The following is a 25,301-nucleotide window of genomic DNA, read 5'->3' as shown; positions in this document are numbered from 1 at the left end:
TTAACGCCTTACCATTAGCCTTACTATCAATGAGGACTGTGGCTTAGTCTAGGACATGACTTTCTCCCCACAAGATCGTCATGGGGTGACCTGTTAATATATGGAATGCACCTAGACCTAAGAAATTATGTGAGATAGAGTACCCGTTATTGACTGATTACTGTGATCAATTGACTCAAAACCTGCGTTTGATTCACCAACAGGTTTAAGCTGCTTTGCCTAAGAAATACGAAGGACCTGGTCATTGCATCCGACCTGGGTACTTCGTACTGGCGAAGGACTTAGAGAGGAAGTCCTGCCTTGCAGCTCGTTGGAAAGGACCATTTCAGGTGCTACTTGCAACTCAGACGGCTGTTCGAGTTGATGGAAAATGCCACTGGATTCAAGCAACACACCTGAAATGAGTGCCCTTGTTCTTACCCTGCGACAAAGGGGTTAAGGAGGGGGTTGATAATCCTGATTGCAAAAATGTGCCTTTGAACGAGGGCACTCATTCTGATCCTGGGCAAAATCTTGAGCCCAAACAACTTGAGAATTCTTCACTTTCTTCAGATTCTGTTCCTTTGTTCACAGACCACTGTGGGCTACTTTGACCCACTCAGCAGTACTCCCATCCATAACAAAGGTGCAATTCAGCAGAAGCAGCAAAATGGCTGTGCTGGCTCCTGTGAGCACCATTGCCTCATGGTAAAACTGCATTTTGCAACAACAAAAAATGGCTGCACCATCTTGCCAAGCACGTATGGGGCAGGATGGAACAAGGAGGCACACTGAGAAAGCCTGTCATTATGTTCTGAAATGTAGCAAAGAAAAGTAGTGAAAAAGCAGTTCTGCTTTGTTGCAAGCCAAATTTCCCATTTGATAAAGGGAACATTTCCAGTTAAAACGGATGCCGTTTTGATGCTCTTTTCCCCATCAAACTACTGTTATTAATAAGGACCTGCCATGTCCATTCATATCCTCGCTGTGCTTCAGCAGAAGAAATCATGACCCCTAAATGTCAGGCTGTGTCAGACCAAGACTGGGAAAATAATAAAAGCTTTCCTTCAGCCATACGGAAAGCGCTTGACTTTGTGCTACAAAGTGTCAAAAATAAACCCTGAAAAAGAAATCATAGCTCTGTGCACATGTCAATTTCCTAGAGACCTTTGCCTTGTACAGACTGTTGTGTAAAATAAGCTGGCTACAACTACAGAACAACATTGGGAAGTAGATGGAAGAAAAATCCCAGCCACATTTACCATGTGTCAGAAATGGGCTTGAGCAAACCAGAAAAAGAAATGCCCGTTTTAAAAAGTAACATGTTGAACAAAAAAGTGTCTGTGTCTAGCGATGTCAAGGGCTTTGTTGTTGTGGAATATATAGGGGATGTTTAATCCAACAGGTTTGTTTTGATCCAGGACAAAATAAAATAAAATAAAACTGTTAAATTGCATTGGCTGGATTTTGCAAGCTACACAAACAGGTTTTCCTTTTGGTCAGGGCTAAGGCTTCCCCCAAATGGAGCCACCATTACTTCCACGACACGAAAATGATCATTTCTAGGTTGGAACACTTTGACTGACCAAGAAAAAGAAACTTCACATACTAATCAGACTTGGTTCTGGGCTGAGCCATCTTACAATGGAACTTCCAGGACAGGGATGTGCGAAGTGAAAAATCACACCTACTCGTGACTTCTACAGGAAGCTTCAAAGGAAATCTCTGTGACAACCCTGGATTGAGGGGGTAGCTTGGAAGCTATGCCTGTATATGGGGAACAATACTGAACATTTGTTTCCAAAGATTTTTTTATAAATAAAACTTGTAAGTTTTTTATCTTTGCAACCAGACTTGCAGGAATGTAAAAAATTAACAGCTTTAATGTAATTTTGTGGGTTTTCATTTAAGACACAGTAGCCTTCACTGCAATGTTGGGACTAGAAATGCCAAATAAGTGGATATTCTGAGTAAAGGGTACAGGGTGCCATTGTAAAATTGAATAGAGAGATGTCTAATAATAATCTATATACGCGTGTAACATTTTACAATTTTAAGTAATATAATTCTCACTGAAAAGGGTGGAAAACTGGTAGAAGGGTGAAACAAGGTCCTACCATCGTGAGGATTGGACTGCTATGCTCTACATACAATATATAACCTGCTTATGTAATGTGTTAAGATGTGTCAACTGTATAAATGTACCATTTGTGGCAAAACTTAATTTTATCTAAGGTAACTGTGGGGGGTTTTGAACATTGTAAAACTCACATCATAAATCTGACATCCTGCCCTTGAAATCCAACCAGCTGAGAGTGAGGTGGGGACTATCACCTCTGACCAATACAGTGGTTTAGAGGTGTGCTTAGCTAAGCCTGCCCTACCATATATTTCTATGATGTCACTATGCATTATAAATAAGAGTCCCTGACAGGACTCTACACACACTCTCTCCTGAATTTTCTGCACCAGCGTTCCTGATCTGCTCCATTCATCTTGCTGATCCCAGATTTCCCTACAAGGCCAAAGCATTGCTGACCCTACTCCAGCAAGGCCAAAGCATAGCTGATTTTCTACCAGCAAGGCCATTGATCCAGAAAAATCCACTGAATCCCATTAATAAGGGGAAATTGGTGGCACCTTAAGCATCCTGAAACCAAACTGGATTCTTGCCACTACCTGCATGCCCACTGACCCTTAGCATCTGGTGACAAGACCTTGCCCAGCTGTCTTTTGCCAGAAGAGTCTGCATCCAGTGACCAGAATCTTTTTTGACCAGAACCTGTTGACTGTCCAAAATTCCTAGACTTAAGCGTGGACTGTCAGTATAAATCTCCACCCCATAGAAACACATAGCCTACCGTATCTTGACCCGTTTGTCTCTATCCTACTCTCTAAGCAATCCTATCTTACCCTGGTAACTTGTTAAAAATGTTAGAATTCTCTGTGCGCCCTGTCCTTAATTTCCAAGTGGTAGCGCTATGTCTCTTTTCATATTCTGTCTGGTGTAAATCCTAAGCCCTTAGTTATATTTTGAGTAATCAAACTAATTTCCAGTTAAAGTTGAGCACTGGGGTGATAAGGTTGACCCTGTGAATCAACTTTGGATCTTACTGTGTTCCTCTTTAACAATATAGTCTAGATAATGTAGTTTAAGTCAAATTTGCCTTTCTTTCAAAACTGATTTTCTTATTTTTAACTGCTCTATTTTCCTAAACACAAAGCTCATTCTACCTTCCAAATCTCTCTCAATTCACCACCTATATCCCTCCTTTCACCTCTATATTGTCCCTGTGATATACACCTATCCCCCAGACCAAAGACAGCGTCCCGATTCAGTGTTGTTCACCTGTATTTAAAAAAAAAAACTTTTTTGCATTTAAAACTGCTTCTGTGTAAAAATGCAACTTTCCAATGTGTGATTTGACTGCACTGGGTTTTCAATTTTAACTTGCTTTGTTTGTGAACTGTATGTTTCTATGATATTTTGCCTGATGGTTGCTAGTGATATAACATCCCTGATGCTGTGATAAAACATATGCAAAGCATTATTTGAACATACATATAATTAATTATATTATTTATCAAAAGCCAAGTGACATTTCAGGCCTTTGCAAAGGGTTTAAAATCCGGATTTTGATTCTGTTTTCTGTTTTTTGCATCTTATCTCTGACTACCCGCTGCTTCTTTCTATCCACTCAGAATGTGATTATTTGTGGGTTGAGGGAACATTGCCAGGGGAAACCTTAACTTAGGTGCTATCTGTCCCAATTCAAAAAGTGCCCCTATTCATTTGTGCTTTGGATATGTTCTACTAGAAGATTAACCAAGTGCCTTGCCTCCATTCCCATTGTAATTATCAACCCATTGGTGATTGCTGCCCAATATAAAAATGTGTGTGATTTTTGTGAATTTCCAAAATAAATAAATATTGTATTTTTCACTAACAGGCCTGGTTCCTGGTACATTGTGACCCGGGGTATTTGTAAAAGGGGGTGTAAGACGGATCGGGTAGCGGCTCAATTTGAATTCATTGGTATTTTAAAAAAGCATTCTTATGGAGCGCCACATCCCAGGCTAAGACCAAGTGTCCTGGTCCAGTGTGTGATGCCCAATTGGAATCCTTAACAAATTGGGGGCTCCAGTCAGGGATTGATTTTGTTTATTCACCCGTGACAGCCTAACACAGCAGACCAACCTCCAAGGTAGTGATATTTGTGTAGTTGGAATAATGGGTTGCACTGTAGAAGCGCCTCCCGAAAACAAAAATCCTAAGTACCAGGCCTGTGTATAAAAGTAAAACTAAATCAACCCCAAAATAGACAGAAAGCAACAGAATACAGGTTACCCTTACATAAATAAATAAATAAATTAATAAAGAAAGAACCCTTCCCAAAATGGCTACAGTAGAGATCAACAAAGCTAGGGAGCACCTTCTGCACAAACTATTTGTCAGGGGGGAATGGTCAGAACAAGATGAAAAAGTCTAGCTAGAAGAAATAACACAACATGTGACCGCCATGAACCGGACACGTGGCAGGATGGTGGCTATTACACCAAGCATTGAGTGAATTATATATGACCCCAAAAATTAAATAGGAGCAAATCAAAATCGTCAGAATTGCGGCCTATATGTATCTTCATATGGGATTAATGTGGGAAAAGCATGAGGAAAATAGAACTCTTGCGCAAAATCAATCCGAACTTTTAGCTCAGATCCAGACTGAACTGAAATTAGCGGAACAAACATTTAAAAAGAGCCAAGATTTGGAGGTAGAATCTGGAAATTACATTCAGACGGTGAAAGAGGACTTGGTTCTCCAACAGCAGAATAATGCAGATCAAGAGACCCAATTAGAGGCATTGAAAGAGGAGTGTAGGAAAAAGGTTGACTCTCTGCAAGAGATTCACCAGAAGTTAAATCAACAAATGAAATATAATAGGGTCTGTGCAGAGCAAATAGTTACTCTACAAGATCAGGTAAAGAAATTGGAAGAGGAAAATCATAAATTAATTATGAGAGACCTCCACTCTCAATCAGAATTTGATGAGCAGCACCAGAAATTAGGAGCCATGACACAACAAAGAGATGACCTGGCTGAACAAATGGGCCCCTGTATCAGGAGAAAGAGGCCCTACACCAGGAAATGTTCAGTTTAAGAATACATCTGGGGAAAAGTGAGTCAGACCTTCAGGTACTGACTGGTATAAATGATGAATGTGATAAAATAATGGGACATAGGGACACATGGAACTCAAGTTAGAGCAGGCCATAGAGGCTCTAAATGTGCAGAGAAGAGTGTCTCACCTCCTACAACAAGAATTGGCTGAGGGTGCCCAAACTATACAGGTAGCACAAAGAGATAATGAGGCCGTCTGTGAGGAGAAAGAGGGTCTCCACCAGCAGGTGTCAGCTCAAGAGTGGGTCATAGAAGCCAATAAAGCCTTAACAGCTGAGCAAAAGGCTCAGATCTTTGCTTATTATCAAGAAATAGGGTCTGAAAAAGAGAAACTAGTGAGGTTGGAGAAAGAGGGTGCTAGATATAATACAAACTGGAGGGACCCCGAACAGGTACAGAGGAACAGGGTAACCCCATATCATAGTATGATGTCCTCTGTACTAAGGCACTCAAATCCATTTAATGCATTGAACACTGCTCACTTCCTGTATACTGGTGCGCATGGACCAGAAACCATGAGGCTAGCAGAATTCAATATGTTTAGTAAGATGGATCTGACAGGTCACCGCCCCTCAGAAATTGATGGACGGGCATCCCTGTACAGATACCCAAACATTAAGGCTGATGTCTCTGACCAGGAATTCCCCTATGAGGGGAGAGTCAGGGAATTAGATCCACAGAAATACTACCTTCCAAGGGACCAGTTGGTTCAATTTGATGAAAATCCAAATGAAATGAGGCCACAAAAGAGCATCCTGAAGAACTCCACCCAATTAGGGCAGTGCGGAGGATACTCTGCCAACCCTGGAAGAAGGGAAGAGTCCGAAGACTACTCTCCTGTGCACCACAGGAGTGAAGAAACTAGGCTTCACCATTCTGTGAGACCCTTTCAAGCTCACAGAATCAGGGAGCACATAGAAGATCAGGAGGGGTCTTCCAACAGTAGCACCTCTGAGTCGGAGGGCGTGTGGACTCAGGTGACTAGGCCAAAGAAGGCAAATAAACTAAAGAAAGTTGTGGTAAAAGACCCCATTAGGCAGATTAAGGCCATTAGAAGTTTCATAACCCCATTACACACAAAAACACAAAATATTTCATCTGGGAACATTTGGAACTCTATGAGCAGATGATGGACACTTTCCACTTTAAAGACAACCAGAACTGCATAGAGTATGCTAAGTGGACATTCTATCCAGAGTACTCCAGCTTCTTTGCTGTGCCTGGAGGACCAGAACCATTCGAGATGGTCAACCTACAGGGAGGCCATCTTGAAACTCTTTTCCGCCCCCTGAAATCCCCAAGAGGCGCGCAAGGCGGCCTACAACTTGCAGTGCGGGGAAGATCAGGCCCCACGTGAATTTGTGCAGGAGCTAAAACACGCCTTTGAACAAACCACTAGGAGGGTTTGCACAGATAACAGGGAGTTTATAACTACCTAACCCAGCTGGTGAGGGATTTCTATGACAAAAGATCTCTGGACTGGGTAATAGAGTAGGCAACCCACATTTACGAAGTCCAAAAACCTGCAGAAAACAGAAATTAGACCAAAAACCCCAAGCCAGCCAACACCCCTGCTGCTGCTAAGGTAGAGGAGGTGAAGGTTGCCCCCATTTTAGACCTAGAGATGGGGGAGCCTAAAAATGTACCTACACAAAATCAGCAAAATCAGAGACCAAAAAAGGTCATCAGGCCAATCACAAACAGGTGGCAGTCAGGGAGGTAATCCCACTAATGGGACCCCTAATTCTCCTGAGTATATCAGTCCCAGGTACAAGGGCAACCGGCCTATCTTGGGGTATGTATGGACTCCTCCCACCAAAGGAGCAGGGTCCCGCCAGGTAAGTACTTCCCCAGGAAACATCCCTCCTAACTTCCCTCAGGAGGGCAGTTACCCCCAAATGCTGGGTTAAGTTCCTTTCCCCGGTACCCACAAAACCCCAACCTGCAGGACAACCCTCCTTTCTTTCCCCGCTTTCAGGAGCCCAGGCAACCCAATCCGGGAGAAGGGAGGCCAAGGGTGGAGGGTTACCAAAATTCTCAATATCCAGGGTGATATGGGAGAAGGGATAGTTACCCTTCCCATGATCTACCTAGATTTGAACAGAGACTCCGTACCAGCCGGAACGGGTGTCCCAACTGGAGTGCCAGGTCCAGGACCTTACCCAGGATCTGGGTCACATGTTGAGGGCTCAACAGAACCCTCAGATGAACATGGCAGCTCAGAACTCCACAAACCAAGGGTCTGGCACCCCAGAACAATGACGGGAGAGAACCCAACAATTCACCGGTTCCAGAGGATAAGGCACAGGGGGAAGGGGGTGTAAAGCCCTAGATGAAGCTTCCTTCCTCACTTGTGAAAAGCCCCTGGACACCCAGGAACCAGAACAAAAATCTCTTGCCCCTGAAAATCTGCAACCCAGGGAACAGAGGGTGGGTAGGAGAAATAAAGACAATAAAAAGGCCCAGTTTGTGGAGGAAGTTAGTGTCCTCCAGTTTGAAGGGGAAGGATCCCTAGGAGAATTCTGGCCAAACCATCTTCTCCTGATGGAAAATGGGTACCAATCTTAATGACGACTGGGTGGATGTGGGGACTGGTTCAGAATCGCCCATCCTTGAACTACAGAATGAGCAGCCAGAGAACCAAATATTAAAAGAGGATTCCCAAACTTCCCAAATCAATTCTGGTGACTGCCTCCAAAAAGGGGGGATGAGCAGCCCTTAATCAGAAAAGAAGGGCCCGAAACTCCCCAAATATCAGAATGTCAAATGTTGCTTTTAGATGCCCAAATTACCCCTGTGTTAGAATCTAAAATAAAGAAATTGACCACCCAGCATGCCCAAAATGAACATTACCTTGGTCCACTTGAAAAGAAGAAGGGTAGATTATATGCCCTGGTCCAAGTGCAATGGCACACGTTGCACGCGAGTGCACAGTAACGCGAATCACCGGCCTTAAGGATGGAGAAGCTCATATAGCTGAGCTTCTGAAGCCACGCCCACCAGGTTTTGCCTGTCTGCCACACCCTGCCACATCCAATGAGTTAGCAATTGAAGACCAGGCCTAGGGAGCCACACCTGATGAGTCAGCACATGAGGATGTTCTCTTGAATAAAGGCTTTCAGCTCCTGAAAGTTCTTGTAAAATAAAAGCACTCCAGCACTGAAGTAAGGTGTTCCTGCTCACATCTCTATATGAGCCTGGTGCCAAAGGTGCCAGGACTGAGTCCAGCCAGGGTTCCTGTGTTTACGGATCCCAAAGGGATATAAGTGAGTCAAGTGACCCATTGCCCCCATCACTAGATGGTGTGGTTTTTGTGTTATGGGCCTGTGGCCATGACAATTGGCTGGATTTTGCAAGCTACACAAACAGGTTTTTCCTGTTGGTCAGAGCTAAGCCCCCAAATGGAGCCACCATACACTTCCAGGACACGAAAGTGATAATTGCTTGGTTGGAAAACTTTGATTGACCAAGACAAAAAAACTTCAAATACTAATCAGACTTGGGTCTGGGCTGAGCCATCTTACAATGGAACTTCCAGGACACGGATGTGCAAAGTGAAAAATCACACCTACTTGTGACTTCAGGAAGCTTCAAAGGAAATCTCTGTGACAACCCTGGATTGAGGGGGTAGCTTGGAAGATATGCCCATATATGGGGAACAACACTGAATATTTGTTTCCAAAGACTACTTTATAAATAAAACTTGTAAGATTTTTATCTTTGCAACCAGAGTTTGCAGAAATGGAAAAAATGAACAGCTTTAATGTAATTTTGTGGGTTTTCATTTAATTGATATTAATATTTTATTTCTAATGCGCTCGTACACAAGTGTTTCAGAGAGCAACAAGGCAAGGGAGGGCTGCAGGGGTGAACAAAACAGTGATCTTACTAGGCCCAGTGACATTGAGATTGCTTAAGTGCAAGGGAGAGGGAAAGGGGAAAAGTAAATGGAAGTGTGGAGAAGTGGAAAGTGCGTAGCAGAGGAGAAACAGATTTTATTTTTATTTATTTATTTATTTATTTTTATTTGTATAGTGCCGACCGCCCGTGGGCATCGGGGCGCTTACATGTAGACAAGGACAGATGCAGAAACGTACAGTGGTTGGACAGGACAGATCACATGAGATTGATCGTTGAATGAGCCGAAGGTCTAGAGGATGGTTTACTTAAAAAGCTCAGTTTTCAGCTTTTTGCGAAAAACCGAGAGGTTGGTCTCCAACCTAAGATATTTCGGCAGTTTGTTCCAGTTAGCCGCTGCTCAGTTAGGGAAGGCTCTACCCATACCGAGTTCCTTTTTGTGTTTCAGTGGAGTTATGAGCCCGTTGGCTTCTGATCTTAGTGCCCTGGAGGGGTTGTAGAGAGTACGTTTGGACTTCAGGTAGACTGGTGCTTTGCAATATAGGCATTTCTGAGTTAAGCACATAGACTTAAATTGAATGCGATCCTCCATTCTCAGCCAGTGCAGATGCCGTCTAGCTACGCTGATGTGGTCGCTTCTTGCTTTTTGTTTAATCATTCTGATCACATTATTTTGGACCAGCTGGAATTTTTGCATACTTTGCTTACTTGCACCAGCCATTAGTGCGTTTTTGTATTCCAAACGTGACAAAATGGTGGCTCTGGCAATTGTGGCACAGTTCTTCTCTCTCAGCAGGGGTCTAATTGATTTGAGGAGTCTAATGTAGTAGTTACAGTTTTTGTTGACATACATAGCTTCGGCGTCTGCATTAAGGGAGGCTTCCAACGTCATGCCAAGCGTTTTAACCTTGCCCGCCACTGTAATACGGGTTTCCTTGATTTTGAAAGCCTGATAATCAGCGGTTAGTTTGTCACAAGCCTGAGTGGAACCAAAGACTATTAGCTCGGTCTTATTGCCATTCAGGAACATCCAGTTGTTGTCCATCCATTCTTCAATATTTTTGTAGAGTGTGTTTTATGTCATACTGTCCTTGGTGTAGTTCCCACTCAGCTCAAGGACCAGCTGAGTATCATCAGCATAGTTGGTAAAAACACCTGGAGCTGTTGTAGTAACTCATTTAGGAAGCGGATGTACAAGTTGAAAAGCAGTGGGGACAGACTAGCTCCCTGTGGTACCCCACAGAGGATGTTAAGTTCAGAGGAGAATTTGTCGCCCCAGTGAACACGAGATATTCTGTTTTTGAGGAAGAATGATAGCCAGCTTATTGCTTCCTTGGAGCAATTAGTGACCTTCTTAAGTGCTTGTTGTAGGAGCTGATGGTCTATCAGGTTGAAAGCAGCACTCAGATCCAAAAGGACTAGTAGGCCAGCTTTTCCTTTGTCCATGATTTCCAGCATTCTGGTCTGTAGGTCCAGCATAGCTGTCTCCGTGCTGTGCGCGGCTCTGAAGCCCGATTGCTGTTGGTGTAAGATCTCATGGCTTTCTACATATTCCTGAAATTGTGCTGTTGCTATCTTGTCGAGTATTTTAAGGGTAATAGGTCTTAGATTGTTAGGGTCACGTGGGTCTAAGTTAGGTTTTTTTAATAGAGGGGTGATGTGACCTTTTTTATGTTGTTAGGCACAACATGATCTCGAAAAGAAGTGTTTACAATTTAAGTGAAGAGTGGGGCAAAGATTTCGGGATGTTCGAGAATGATCTTTGGAGGGAGTTTGTTTTCAGCGCAGGAGGATGGTTTCATGGATGCCATAGTTTTCAACATATCTTCAATAGATATAGGTTGGAATTGGAACTTTTCCTTTCCCTTTGTGGTTGTCAGTTCTAAGGGGGGACTAAACTGAGGTTTGTTAGCTTGTGCTAATGCAATGCATTCTCTAGCTTTAGAGATTTTATTGGCGAATGCTAGCTGTGTATTTTCACATTCAGATTGTGATGGAATGAATGTAGGTGCCAACGCCTGGGGTCTGTCTATCGATTTGAGAATGTCAAATAGTTTGCTGGCTGAGTTAGAGGATGCTTCGATTTGGCTGTTGAAGAAGTTATTTTTGGCCTCATTGATCTTGTTTTTGTAGGATTTTTCTAGTAATTTCCAACTTGTTTTATGGTCATTAGTTTGGTTCTTAAGCCATTTAGCTTCACTTTGTTTTTTCTCCTTCTTAAGGGTGACTAGTTCAGGTGTAAACCATTTTTGATGGTTGGGGTTGGGCCTAACAGTTTTTTCTCTGTTAGGTGCTTTCTGGTTGTTTAGTTTAAGCATCTGCTGGTCATATTTGTTAATGATGGTGTCATTATAATAATGACATAATAGATAAATAATAATGAATAAATAAATAATAAAGGCAACAAACAGTGGTAGTGCAGCCAGCAATTTGCAAGTGCTAGGTTTAAGGCAGCAGACAGGGTAGGTCTGAGAAGTGCAGGAAGAAAAAGGGCGGGCTGTATGAGTACAGATACAGACCCCAATGCAAGGGATGGCTCGGAGGCAGTTCAGGAGGGGGGCAGGGTGAGCAGGTACCTGGGCCCAGAGGACAGAGGGTGGCCTGGTGCACTGTATCAATAGAGAACAGATCAGCAGGGGAGAGGGGGAGCGAAGGCAGAGGAAAAGAGGAAGGTCTTGAGATGCTTCCGGCGATGGTTTTCCACAGGTTTTGGAGTGGCAGGGAGGCTGTTCCAGTGGGAGGCCCCAGCCAAAGTCAGATATCTACCCCCTGCTCGTTTCTTTGACCCTGAGAGAGTTAGAGGTAGAGGAGCAAAGAGCTTGAGAGGGGAGGTATTTGCAGAGGGATAGCTGAAGGTATTTTGGACACAGGCCCCAGAAAGCCTTGTGGACAATGCAGAGGGTTTCGAATTTAATCCTTGCAGCCACAAGGAGCCAATGGAGAGATTTCAGAGCTGGAGAGATATGATCCCAGGGCTTGAGGCCAAGGACAAGTCTCGCAGTACTGTTCTGGATTAGTTGCAGAGGGCAGAGAGTAGAGGCAGGTAGATTTAGAAAGAGGCTGTTACAATAGTCCAACCTAGAGTGAACCATAGCTTGGGATACCATGGGCTTCTGGGGGAAAGAGATGAAAGGCAGAGTACCTCTGTGGAGGTGCAGTAGGAAGTTTGACTTTTTGTAGACCTCAGAGAAGTGGGCAGAGAAGCAAAGTGTGGAGTCAAAGATGACCCCGAGGTTCTTAGCATCGCAGGAGGGGGTAGGAGGAGGGCCAAGGGAAGCCAGCCAGAGAGTGAGTGAGGGGAAAGGATGGTGAAGGTGTGCCAATGAGAAAGATATCCGTCTTGCTGGCATTCAGACAAAGATCATTGGCGGCAAACTAATCTTGAATGGCAGTTAGGCAATCAGAGATGAGAGAGGGAGAGAAGGTAGCTGAGGGTAGGCTGAAAATGAGTTGAGTGTCATCAGCATAGCACTGGAAATTTGAGCAGAAAATGGCAAGGCAGTGGCCGAGAGTTGACAGGTATTGGTTGAAAAGCCAGTGCGAGAGGTTAGACCCCTGGGGAACACCACAGGTAGAGAGGAAGATAGATGATAGAAAGGACCCAAGTTTGACCTGGGAGGGTCGATCAGAGAGGAAAGAGGTCATCCAGGCCAGAGGCTGATAAGTGATACCCAGTTTTTCACAGAGACGGTTGAGCAGATGGTATGTTTGACCGTGTCGAAGGCAGAAGAGAGATCGAGAAGGATGAGGACATAGGGAATGTTAGAGTCAAGGTTGGAGAACATTAAGACATGGTAGCCTTCACTGCAATGTTGGGAATAGAAATGGCAAAGAAGTGGGTATTCTGAGTAAAGGGTACAGGGTGCCATTGTAGAATTGAATACAGAGATGTCTAATAATAATCTATATACATTTGTAAAGTTGTAGAATTTTAAGTAATATAATTCTCACTGAAAAGGGCGAAAAACTGGTAGAAGGGAGAAACAAGGTCCTACAATCGTGAAGATTGGACTGCTATGCTCTACATACAATATGTAACCTGCTTATATAATTTGTTAAGATGATTCAACTGTATAAATGTACCATTTGTGGCAAAACTGAATTTTAGCTAAAGTAACTGTCAGAGGTTTTGAGCATTGAGAAACTAACATCATAAATCTGACATCCTGCCCTTGAAATCCAACCAGCTGAGAGCGAAGCGAGGACTATCAGCCCTGACCAATCCAGTGGTTTAGAGGCGTGCTTAGCTAAGCCTGCCCTACCATACATTTCTATGATGTCACTATGCATTATTAATAAGAGTCTCACAGGACTCTACACACACTCTTGCATGAATCTTCTGCGCCAGCGTTCCTGATCTGCTCCATTCATCTTGCTGATTCCAGATTTCCCTACAAGGCCAAAGCATTGCTGAGCCTACTCCAACAAGGCCAATGCATAGCTGATTTTCTCCCAGCAAGTCCATTGATCCAGAAAAACCCACTGAATACATTAAAAAAGGGAAAGCTGTGGTACCTTAAGCTTCCTGAAACCAGACCGGCTTCTTGCCAATACTTGCATGCCCGCTGACCCTTAGCATCCGGCGACCAGGCCTTACCCAGCTGTCTTTTGCCAGGAGAGTCTGCATCCAGTGACCAGACTCTTTTGTTACCTGAACCTGTTGATTGTCCAAAATCCCTAGACTTAAGCGTGGACTGTGAGTATAAATCCCCACCCCATAGAAACACATAGCCTATCTTATCTTGACCCTTTTGTCTCTATCCTACTCTCTAAGAAATCATATCTTACCTGGTAACTTGTTAAAACTGTTAAAATTCTCTGTGCACCCTGTCCTTAATTTCTAAGTGCTAGCGCCATCTCTCTTTTCATATTCTGTCTGGTGTAAATCCTAAGCCCTTAGTTATATTTTGAGTAAGCTAACTAATTTCCAGTTAAAGTTGAGCACTGGGGTGATAAGGTTGACCTCGCAAATCAACCTTGGAGCTTACTGTATTCCTCTTTAACAATATAGTCTGGATAATTTAGTTTCAGTCAAATTTGCCTTTCTTTCAAAACCGATTTTCTTATTTTTAACTGCTCTATTTTCTTAAAAACAAACCTCATTCTACCTTCCAAATCCCTCTCAATTCACCGCCTATACCCCTCCTTTCACCTGTATGTTGTCGTTGAAATGTACATCCCCAGCCCAAAAACCACACCCCAATTCAGTGTTTTCACCCATTTCTTTTTAAAATCGTTTTTGCATTTAAAACTGCTTCTGTGTAAAAATGCAACTTTCCAATGTGTGTTTTGACTGCACTGCCTTTTCAATTTTAACTTGCTTTGTGAACTGTATGTTTCTATGATACTTTGCCTGATGGCTGCTAGTGATATAACATGCATGATACTGTGATAAAACATATTCATAGCATTATTTGAGCACACATATAATTAATTATTTATCAAAATCTGAGTGTTATTTCAGGTCTTTGCAAAGGCTTCCTTCTATCCACTCAGAATTCGATTATTTGTGGGTTGAGGGAACATTGCAGGGGGAAACCTGAACTTGGGTGCTATCTGTCCTAATTCAAAAAGTGCCCCTATTCATTTGTGCTTTGGATATGTTCTACTCGAAGGTTAACCAAGTGCCTTGCCTCAATTCCCATTGTAAGTATCTCCCCATTGGTGATTGCTGCCCAATATTAAAATATGAGTGATTTTTGTGAATTTTCATAATAAATATTGTATTTTTCACCAACCGGCATGGTTCCTGGTCCATTGTGACCCAAAGTAATTGTAAAAGGGGGTGTGCGATGGGTCGGATAGCGGCTCAATTTGAATTCATTGATATTAAAGAAAAAGCATTCCTATTGCGCACCACATACCAGGCTAAGACCAAGTGTCCTGGTCCAGTGTGGACACTATATTGGTATCCTTAACACCACACTGTACCTGCAGTCATAAGGTAGATACTTCGACCATGGAAATAGTTAGGTAATTACATTTTGATAGATAAGGAAAGTGTAGTTTATATACTGCACCCGCAAGCAATCAACGGCCTTCCCTCCAATCCCTCTAAAGACGGTTTGTGCAGTTTCAGAGGGGGGCAGGGCAAAAAGAAGACAAAAAGCCCATATCTAGAGGGCTATGGTTAATGAAGGAAAAGTCAATAATAATAGCAATTGTAGCATGTGTTGTGATCACATGAATACCTTTATTATGGTACTTGGAGAGTATACATCCATATAGTGTACTACTGCCTACTGTCGGCATTACTTTGTCTCACCTCTACGTACACTCTCACACTCTTTGTCCCCTTGACCTGAAATACCAAGAAGGTTATCATAATAATACTCTCATACAGATAATGAATGCTACTCACACAATCCTAAACAAATCCAACTTCTGGGTATGTTCTCACCTACCACAACACAGCGAGAAAGGCTTGGGATGGTACATCTATCCACTTCCACTATTGACTTCTTGTTATGCATCCTTTAGAGCCCTATTTTTTGGTAAATGAAAAGATAGTGCCACTCATAACTTTGATGGGACAAACATCAACGAATTTGATCGACTAGAATTGCTACCCTTAGGATGTTCTGTCTTTGTGAATAAGAGTACGACAAATACTGCCTCCACTAAGAGCACTGATAAACATGCTAGACCCTACCAATCCATGATCTCATTTAGAATGGCAACAGTAGGAAACAGGAAAGCAATTCCTCCATCCTACACCATCAATCATGATCCAGATATAGTTCCATTTTGTTTAAGAAAAGAAGGTTCCCGGTATATGGACACATAAAATAAATGTGTAAACACTGAATTTCTGGTGAACGAAAATAGACCCTTATACATTAGAGGATCCATTTACTTTGTGGAAAGGAAGCCTATCCATGGTTACCTAAAGAGTGGAAGGGGACTTGTTATCTGGGGATATTACTGCCAGGAGTTTATGTCACATCCACTGCAGACATACTGAAATATCTCCCTAGTAGGGGAATAGATGATGATACCCCTCTCTAGGTATTGTGTGCTGTAGCGAAAGCCATGCTTCCTTTTTGGGGCCAAATCACAATTTCACGGGACATTAGGAGACTGGCTAGAGTGTTAGAGAACACTATCAATGAAACTACTGACATATTGTTTAATATGACTTCGGAACAAAGAGCAATTAGATTAGTGGCTCTTCAGAATAGAATGGTTTTAGATGTAATTTTGGCTGAGCATGGTGGTGTATGCAAAATGGTCAGGTTTGCGTGTTGCATTTACGAACCTGACTCCTCCAGCACAGTGTTCCAAATGATCAAACGATTACATATACTTAGTACTGAAGTTCACGTTCCTGAAGGGGATTGGGAAATAGAAACATGGGCCTGGAATTTGCTCAGAACCTGAGGTTGGAAAATCTTCTCAACACTTGCTGTTATCATTGGGGTGATACTATTTTTCTGCTGTTGCATACAATGTCTGCCTATTCTAGTTTGTGCACTAGGTAACTGCTGTTCTAGATCCCTAATGAAACTAAGACATGGTCCCCATCCTCCTGTAAATATGAGCAATGCCTTGATCATGGAAGATATCACTATCAAATAGTTTATGTCAATCAATATAGAAGACAGTGATGACTCTGGTGGTTCTGATGATGATGACATTACATGGTCACATAAAACTAGCAATGTGTTTGGCTTAGGCCAAAAGGAGGCTTTATAAAAGCATATGTATGTTGCATTATAATGTTGGCCTAAGCACGTTCACATTGAACTGCACTATCACAGCCTCCAACGCCATCTTGGCTGTTTTGCTCGCTCTCATGTCAGAGTTTTCATTCTGAACGCGGTGAGAACTCATGAAGTCACCGCTCCGGAAACTCCTACAACATGCCACTGCACAGGAATGCTGAAACTGCTGAGCACATTGTTTGTCTTTTGGCTTAGAGCCTTGAAGTACTGGCACAAATGTAGCTAATCTGTAAATTAGGTGCCATCCTGTCTTCCTTGACTTTTTCAGCTTTTCTGCAGCTAATTCTGAATGTGCATCCAGACTATTAAAGTGAAGCACAATTCACAGCATATGTTGTTCTGAAGGATCGAGTTAATGAGTAGAAATACAGACTGACCTTTTAGCGTAGAAATAACACAGATGAAGTAGCGCGATGAATGTTATCTTGTGTTAGGAACGCAATATACTCCCACACCCCACTCCGTTCTGCTTCCCAGACAGTAAATTGTCTACGAGATGACGTTGAGTGCTCCAGCTCATGCTGCTACAGTAAAAAAATGCCCACGTCTGTAGGGCTGTAGCTCATGAGGCATCATCATGTGATGAGCTAGCCCAAATTCATCACGGTATTCCGAATCTGTATAAAGTACATCAACTCCTCCATGTTTTAGCTCACTTTTTTCTCTGCCTGCATTGTAAAACCTGAGACCGCTTGAGCACTAAAAAAGGGTTTTATATTTGTTCCTCGTGACTGGTGTGTCTTAATTTTTTTGCAGTAGCCTCATATTATTGGACTAACAGGGTGACAGATTTTGAGCAAGGAAGCTTCTTGGAAAAGAAGAGAGGTAGATGTAGCATAACCAAGGAAGACCCCCGGGACTTTGTCCTCTTCACTATACACTTCAGTATGATACCGCTTCTCATCTTGGATATTCCACCAAGCATAACCCTGGGCTCCCCTACCCAGGTGATACTCGCTCGCTCGTCCACCCCTAGGGTTGGGATCTGAGGGCGCCAGCGCATTCCTGGCCACCTGAATAAGGGATTCCTGAGGTCTACTTGGGAGAATACCCTCAGGTTTCTCACAGTGCGCACACATGCTGTGGAGCTGCCTGAGGCTGGGGTACCTCTGAGAATGGGTTCATGCAATACTAGCTAGTGCAACTGTGAAATACCTGGAGAAGACACTAATGAGCGTACTCTTGGAGGTGTGGGGGGACATCTCGGAGAGGAGATCGAGGTCCGTGTTCAATATTGGATGTTTGTTGGCTAAATGATGAATCCTGTTAAAATTGAAGGACCAGCAACTGCCAAAGGACCTGGAGTGGCTGAGGAAATTAGTGTGGGTAATGAGTGCAGAGATACATATGTAACAATGCAGCTGATAAAATTATTGCACCCCATAGATATATGGTGTGAGTTCCAGGTGTACCTGGCTATGGTTTAATTAAGAATCGAACATCACTTGCGCCTTCAACCAGCTCTACACTGCATCATGTCCTGGCGAAGTTCGTCACCTGCTAGGGCCGAAGTGACTGCTCGATGCTGGGACCCCAAACTGACTAACCAGGTGTTATTATCACAGATTAACCCAACTAGCTAATAAACTTGTGCCTCATCAATTGCACATCGACAAACCCAAGATCACCATTTTGCTGAAAGTCACCCGCTGATTTGAACCACTGGAGCGGCACACATTGACCTGTACCCGTGGCTAAAGCCTGACTCGACCGGACCAACTGCGAAGCGTTCCTGGTACTGCCCCGACTTGCATCCTTGAAAGCCGCTCTTCTACTGCACTGAGCACCAGTCTTTGCCACTACTTGATACCCACTTGCTGCTGGTAACTCCTCATTCCTACATGCATGAACTGAGCCTGATCAGCTCACATCTATATTTGACAATGGGTCTGACTGTGTAAGCCCACCAAGAACTGAATCCAGGTACTGTTGACTCTGAACAGACTCCCTTGGTCCACTTAGGCCAAAGAGACTGGTTAGGTTATGATCGCTCAGGTTTTCAACCGAGATATCCTTTTTGTGGTTAGCATTTTACCCAAAACTCTGGAACTATGCTCGGAGTGCCACTTTCTCCAGTCTGTTGCTTTTTCTCTGTTCTTCGTTTAGGGTGGGTTTTTGTACAGTGTTTTTGTTTGCTCTATGTGCAGATGGTGTGTTTGATTAAAGTTTATATCTTTTTATACAATCCAATCAAGGGAATGTCCTTGATTGGACAGTCCCATCATTTTGGACTGTGATACTGGGCCTCATTACGACCCTGGCGCTAAGTGACAAACGATGGCGGTAAATGCTTACCGCCATCGTTTACCGCCAGGTCCGATCATGACTCCTGACCGTAAACTACGATGCCAATAGCGGCATCGTAGTTAACGCTGCCGCTAACTGCGCTAAGGGTGCGCGCACGCGACCGCCCACACCGTACTTAGCGCCATGGCGGAAAGGCACGCAAATGCCGACCCAAGCGGACATGCACCTAACGCCATCACCGAGGCCGCAAAGTACCTTACCGCCATGGTGCAAATAACGCCATCGCGAACCAACCGTAAAGGGCCAATTCAAGTGAATGCAGCTGCCACAGGTGCACAGAAACAGCACAGGTGAAGGCAATACAGACTCAGGGGAGTACAAAAAGAGCACACCCCACCCCTACCCACACCCAGTCACACTCCACAATGATGCCAATACGACTAGCAATGTTGGGGCTGGAGGACCTGATAGCAATGCATGTGCTACTACAACAGCAACAACAACAACAACAACAGGCAGCACAGAGGAGACGCAGGAGGAGAAGGAGGGCAAGGCAGGCCCAGCAAGCCCCACCAGCACAGCCAGTGCCACCACGCAGGCAGCCCCCAATCCCACGCATCAGAGCCAATCCAAACAACCTCACTGCTGAGCAGATCCACACCCTGTACCGTTTGGACCGGGACACCATCACCGCCATCGTAGACATGATACACGATGACATCGTCAGCATGATAGAAAGTCCAACCGCCATCCCCCCCCCTACTGAAGGTAGTGGCTGTACTCCACTTCCTGGCCACAGGCACCTACCAGCACACAGTGGGGCACCTGCATGGCATTTCACAACCATTATTCTCACGAACACTCATCCAAGTGCTCGATGCCCTCCTCAAGCACACAGACGACCACATCTCATTACCACGGACTGCCCAGGAGATTGCAAACACCAAAGTGGGTTTCCATGCACTAGCCAGCATACCCGGTTGCATTGGTGCCATCGACTGCACCCATGTGGAATTGGTGGTTCCACGTGCCATGGAGGTACCGTACCGCAACCGGAAACAGTTCCACTCTATCAACGTGCAAATGGTCTGTGACTCCAACAAGATCATCACACATTGTTGTGCCCGATTCCCCGGATCAACCCATGATTCCATGATCCTGAGGAACTCCACAATACCACGCTACATGGAGCGACATGCAGGCCCAAGATCCTGGCTACTCGGTGAGTGCTATGTCATGGAAGTGGGCATGGGAATGACGTACCAGTGCATACTCCACCTGGCAGAAGGGGGGGGGGGGATGATGCATACTCCACTGGCCTGTGAGTAACACAGAGAACGGATACAGAGGAAGGGCACTCACAATGCACAAAACCCCTCTGCATACATAGGGTGATGGCATGCAAAACAGGCCATGGCAGCAATGAGCATATACTGGTTGCATAGTGTGAATCAATTAGTGCATGTAGAAGTGAGCCAAGGTAACAGTTCCATGCCAGCCATGGTGGAACATCATGTTCCTGATCAGACAACATGACTGACACATACATTCTCGTCTACATACAGGTGATGCAGGCTACCCCCTGAAGAGGTGGCTCCTCACGCCAGTCCGGAACCCGCAGAACCAGCACGAGGAGGACTTCAACCGTGCACATACACGTACTCGTGTGGTCATAGAGCAGACATTCGGCCTCCTGAAGGCACGGTTCCGAAGCCTCAGCAGGTCTGGTGGGGCACTCCTGTATGGCCATGAGAAGGTGGCAAAGATCGTCATGGCATGTGTCATGCTGCACAATATGTGCGTCAGACGGAATGTGCCCCTGCCCCCTGACGCAGAACTGCAACCACCTGACGATGAGGATGAGGATGAGGAGGGTGCAGATGGGGCGCCACCACATGGAGGAGGCGATGTACAGGAGGGGCGTGCCATGCGCCAAAGTATCATCAACCACTGCTTCTAGCACACACGGCTGGTGTTCATCACATGGAGACTGCACTTGGGGCACTGTGTGTCTCTGGGGCATGCACACTGTGGACTGTACACCAATAAAGCACACATACGCAATGAAAATGTCCACACATTTCCTTTTTTTGAAAGAAAAAAGTGTATTGGAACCATGAACTGTCGTGTCACACCCCCTCCCACCTCCCCCCTCCCCCCTGCACACCCCAACACACCCCCTCCCACCTCCCCCCTCCCCCCTGCACACCCCAACACACCCCAAGTAGCTGTCAACAGATGCCTGTGACAGTGTCCACAGGCCGTCACAAGCCCCCTCTCCCGGCACCCGGGGCACCCCTGGCTGTGGAGCGCAGGTTGCGTCCGGAACGGCGCACGGGGCTGCTCTGCGCAGAACTGGCAGTGGAGGATGTCCCTGGCTGCTCCTGTGCATGCACGTCCTGTCGTGTGTGGGTGAGGCCAATGACCGCACGACGCAAGGCCGCAAGTTCTGCACAGATGTCCCTGGACATGGCCTGCATGGCATCCCTCAGGGTGGCAGTGCTCTGCGCCACTTCCGCCCTTAGTGTCTCCGTGGCCTGTTCAATGCTAAACCTAGCCCCCACACATTCCGCTGCATGCTCATCCAGCATTGCGGACAGTTGATGCTGCCGTTGTGTGATGTCCTCGAGGGACGGCTGGCCGTGCTGGCCCATGGGCAGTGCAGGTGGAGTGATGGAGGGGCTGGTCCCCTCCTGTGGAGTGTGGACAGGGCATGGGGTGGAAGGCCACTCCTCTGCCTCAGTGTGCCCCTGTGTGTCGCCCTCATGGGGGCTGGCGTCTGAGAAACAGGGGGAATGTAGTTGGTCAGTGGGGTTTCTGACCTCCTGCTCCATGTCCGAGTCAGAACATGCAGCTGTTGCAGCTGTCTCCCCGATGTTGCTGCTGGCCGCTGACCCCCTGCCTTCTGTGGCAGGCAATGTCGGTGGAGGTGGAGCAGCAGCTGCTGGCCTGCTGCCAACAGGGGTGCTTGCCGGTGGGACCTCCGGTATGCCTGCAGTGGGACCTGCTTGTCGTGGGGTCTGCCTCACTGCAGCTGAGGTTGAGGGTGCAGGGAGGTTGTTGGTGGACTTCGCCCTCTTCGGCGCAGGGGTCTCCTGGTCCTCTGGGTGTGATTCTGTGCCTGTGGTGGAGCAAAGGTGGGAGGGCGTTATTGATGGGTATACGGACTTTTGAATGACAATGGTTGACATTATTTTGGCCAGTGGATGAGGCAGATTTCAGGCAGTGCCATGCAGGTTGTCTCCTTTTGGTGTGGCATGTGGATGCAGGTATGCGGGTGCCAGCAGTGTATGCAGGGTGGTGCTCGCATGTGGCTATGGGCAGTATTGATTTGTGTTGCATTTACACTCTAGGGCAACCTTGTGCTACACATGATTGGACTGCTGTGTCTATGGCATGTCTTGTATGAGGCACCTACCTTCATCGCCTGATGTCGGGGCTCCCCTTTCCATCCCTCCAACGCCTTCGATGGATTCCATGCCGATGGTGGCAGCACAGATCTCCTCCCAGGGATTCTGACCCTCCACCGGTTCCCTGGGAAAGGTTGCGGTTTGCCGAGATGACGGCTCTGACCCGTATGCGCAGGTCATCCCAGCGTTTCCGGCACTGCTGTGGGGTGCGGGGTACGGTCCCCACCGCGCTGACGCGCTCAGCCACCAGGGCCCAGATGGCCTTCTTCTTCCCAATTGCTGTCCGGCTCATTTCAGGGGAGAAAACAACACCTGAGTTGTCCTGCAGGGTCTCTGCTAGCATGCAGAGTTCCTCCCGGCTGAATCGCTCCTGGCGCTGGCGGTCACAGGCCTTTTTCACGCATTTCGGCATTTTCGGGAACTTGGGTGGGTGGGTGTTTTGTCGGGACAGGTGTCAGGGTTGGGTCTGGTGTTGTTTGGTAGGATGGCGATGGATTGTGTTTTTAAAGATGGCCGACGGGCTGCTTCCCGTTCCGGCGCGATGACGCTATTTCCGGTTTGGCCTTTTACGGCCACCGTAGATTACGGTGGCCGTAATTTACGCTGGCCGTAAATTACGGTGGCCGTAAATTACGGTGGTCGCTACTTACGCTGGCGGATGGGCACCTTGCTCGCTTAGCGATGGTGGTAGGGGCCTTTTCCGCCATGGCGTTATTAGCATTACCGCCATGGCGTAATGCTCGTGCGCGATGGGTCGTGATGTGGCGCTCTTTACGCCATCGTCCCACGGCGTAAACGCTCATTACGCCATGGCGTTAATGACGGGCGCTTACCGCCAGGGTCGTAATGAGGCCCACTGTGTTGTTTGTGTCATTACTCGTTCACCTTCATTCCTCTCTTAAGAGCATAGCCTTCCCTTGGTCCATGTTACAACAAAAGGCAAAGGATGTTTATCTCTAAAACTCTGTTTTACCTTTATGATTGTTTCAGTGTTTTGGTTTGTAGAAGTGTAAGGGGTAAGTGTGCCATTTTACCACTACCCATTCTTGTACTCCTGCGGAGCAGACTCCATTTTGTCACAATGGTGGCAGTGGTGGGATTTGAAAGAGACTGTGCCTATAGCTCAAACAGCCAAAATAAAAGTGTGCACTTAACGTTAGTTTTCACTGCCAGCATAGTTTTAAAACCATGGAACATGACATTAGCACAGTGCAGACCTTGAGAGCAAGTTTCTTGCACAACCTCTTTCAAGAGAGAGGTCTCCGGCATGGCAGTAAGGTTAAAAAAGCTGAATGGTCAATAAGCAGCCAAGCTTTTGAGGAAGAAATGGGATATAGGGTCTTCCAGTTGCCAGCAGTTAGCTGGATCCCCTAGCCCTGCTGACCATGCACATGGGGGATATGGAAACTGCTAAGGACAGTGACAGCAATAAAGTATCTCAGCATTCCTTCCCCGGGCATGCACAGTGGTTTCCCAAAGGTCACAGCCTACCGCAAATTGCACTTATCCATAGGTTCCCAAGCTTCGATCAGGTCTCAAGAGCCTCTCACTGGACTCAACCCTCATAGACTCTACCTATTGGAAAAGAGGAGAGTAGCCCTAGAAGAATGCAAATAGCAGGCCTCTGAGGCCCTGGCAAAATAAAAAATGGGACTATGTGATGCTGCAACAAGATGGCGCTTGAGACTCAGAAGGAAATCAGCAAAACTTTCAGTGGACAAGGAAGTTTCTCCAGTGGTGACTCCCAAGGAAAGCCTAGGCAGCACCTCCTGAGCACTTAGTGCAGCTGTATTAGGAGGGGAAGGAGATTTAAGACTGTTTTGAAAAGCTGGGTTTGGCTTTCTACCTCCAGGAGAGGAAAGAGGAGTTGTTGGGTACAGCCCTTAAGGCCGTCTTCCCATGAGTTGCACTGATATGATTATTCGGTGAACTTCTGAAGAGAGCCCTATCTATTTCGAGTAGAAGGCCACCATCCTCAAGAAGTTCTGCAAAACCCCAGAAGAATACCGCAAGGCCTTTAGAGAGCGATCCAAAAATGTTAATCAAACCTTTGCAGTGTTTAGCATCAATCTCTAAAATATCTGAGTGGTTTGGTTACAGGTAACAAGTTGACATACTTACAGGCATGCTGAATTTGATGGCATGTCAGAGCATACTTAAACAATGTGATATTTTGTTGCCCCATCATCTAGTGGACAAGAATATCACTGACCCGCAGGAGCTTGCAAAGGCAGCCACACAGTTATGTTATGTTATGTTAATTTGCATTTATATAGCGCCTTATGTACCATTGGTATGGTCTCAAGGCGCTTGTAGGTTGAACGCCCTCGGGAACCGAAGTTCAAGTCAGTAGAGAGAATAGAGAGAGTTGAAGGTGCGTGTGAGCACCGGATATGTGTGCAGCTGGTGTGGTATTCGTGTGATAGCTGCTTTTTAGCAGTAGGTGTGGTGGTTGAGAGATCAAGAGTATGTGTTTGCTCTGGCAGGTTTTATCCAGACCGATTCTGGCTGCGTTTGGCCTGAGCAGAACGCCTAGGCTGGGGGGTGCGTAACCAGCAGTGTTTAGTTAGAGTGATGGGGAGTATGAGGCAGATGATGGTATGAGAACAGCTATACCGAATGGTGTCATAGTATCGCTGTGTTCTAGTTGAGTGGTGGTGTAAGAAGAGAGTAAGTTTGGAGATGTGATATGGTGGTTTACCTTAGGTGTTTGAGATCGGGCCCACTCCAATAGTTCTATGTACTCATCCGTTCCGTGTACTCTGACTGTTCCATGCATTACGACCGTTTCAAGCACTCAGAGCCGTTCTTTTCCATGCTCTTTCAAACGTACCATGCATTCCAGAAGGTTCCATGTAAGTCGCGCATTTCTATGCCCTCAAGTCCGTTCCATGCACTCCAAT

Source organism: Ambystoma mexicanum, chromosome 9 (genome assembly GCF_040938575.1).
Source record: "Ambystoma mexicanum isolate Mex_15411 chromosome 9, UKY_AmexF1_1, whole genome shotgun sequence".
Taxonomy (NCBI): Eukaryota; Metazoa; Chordata; class Amphibia; order Caudata; family Ambystomatidae; genus Ambystoma; species Ambystoma mexicanum.
The sequence above is the reverse complement of the archived record's forward strand: the minus strand, read 5'-3'. Positions refer to the sequence as shown.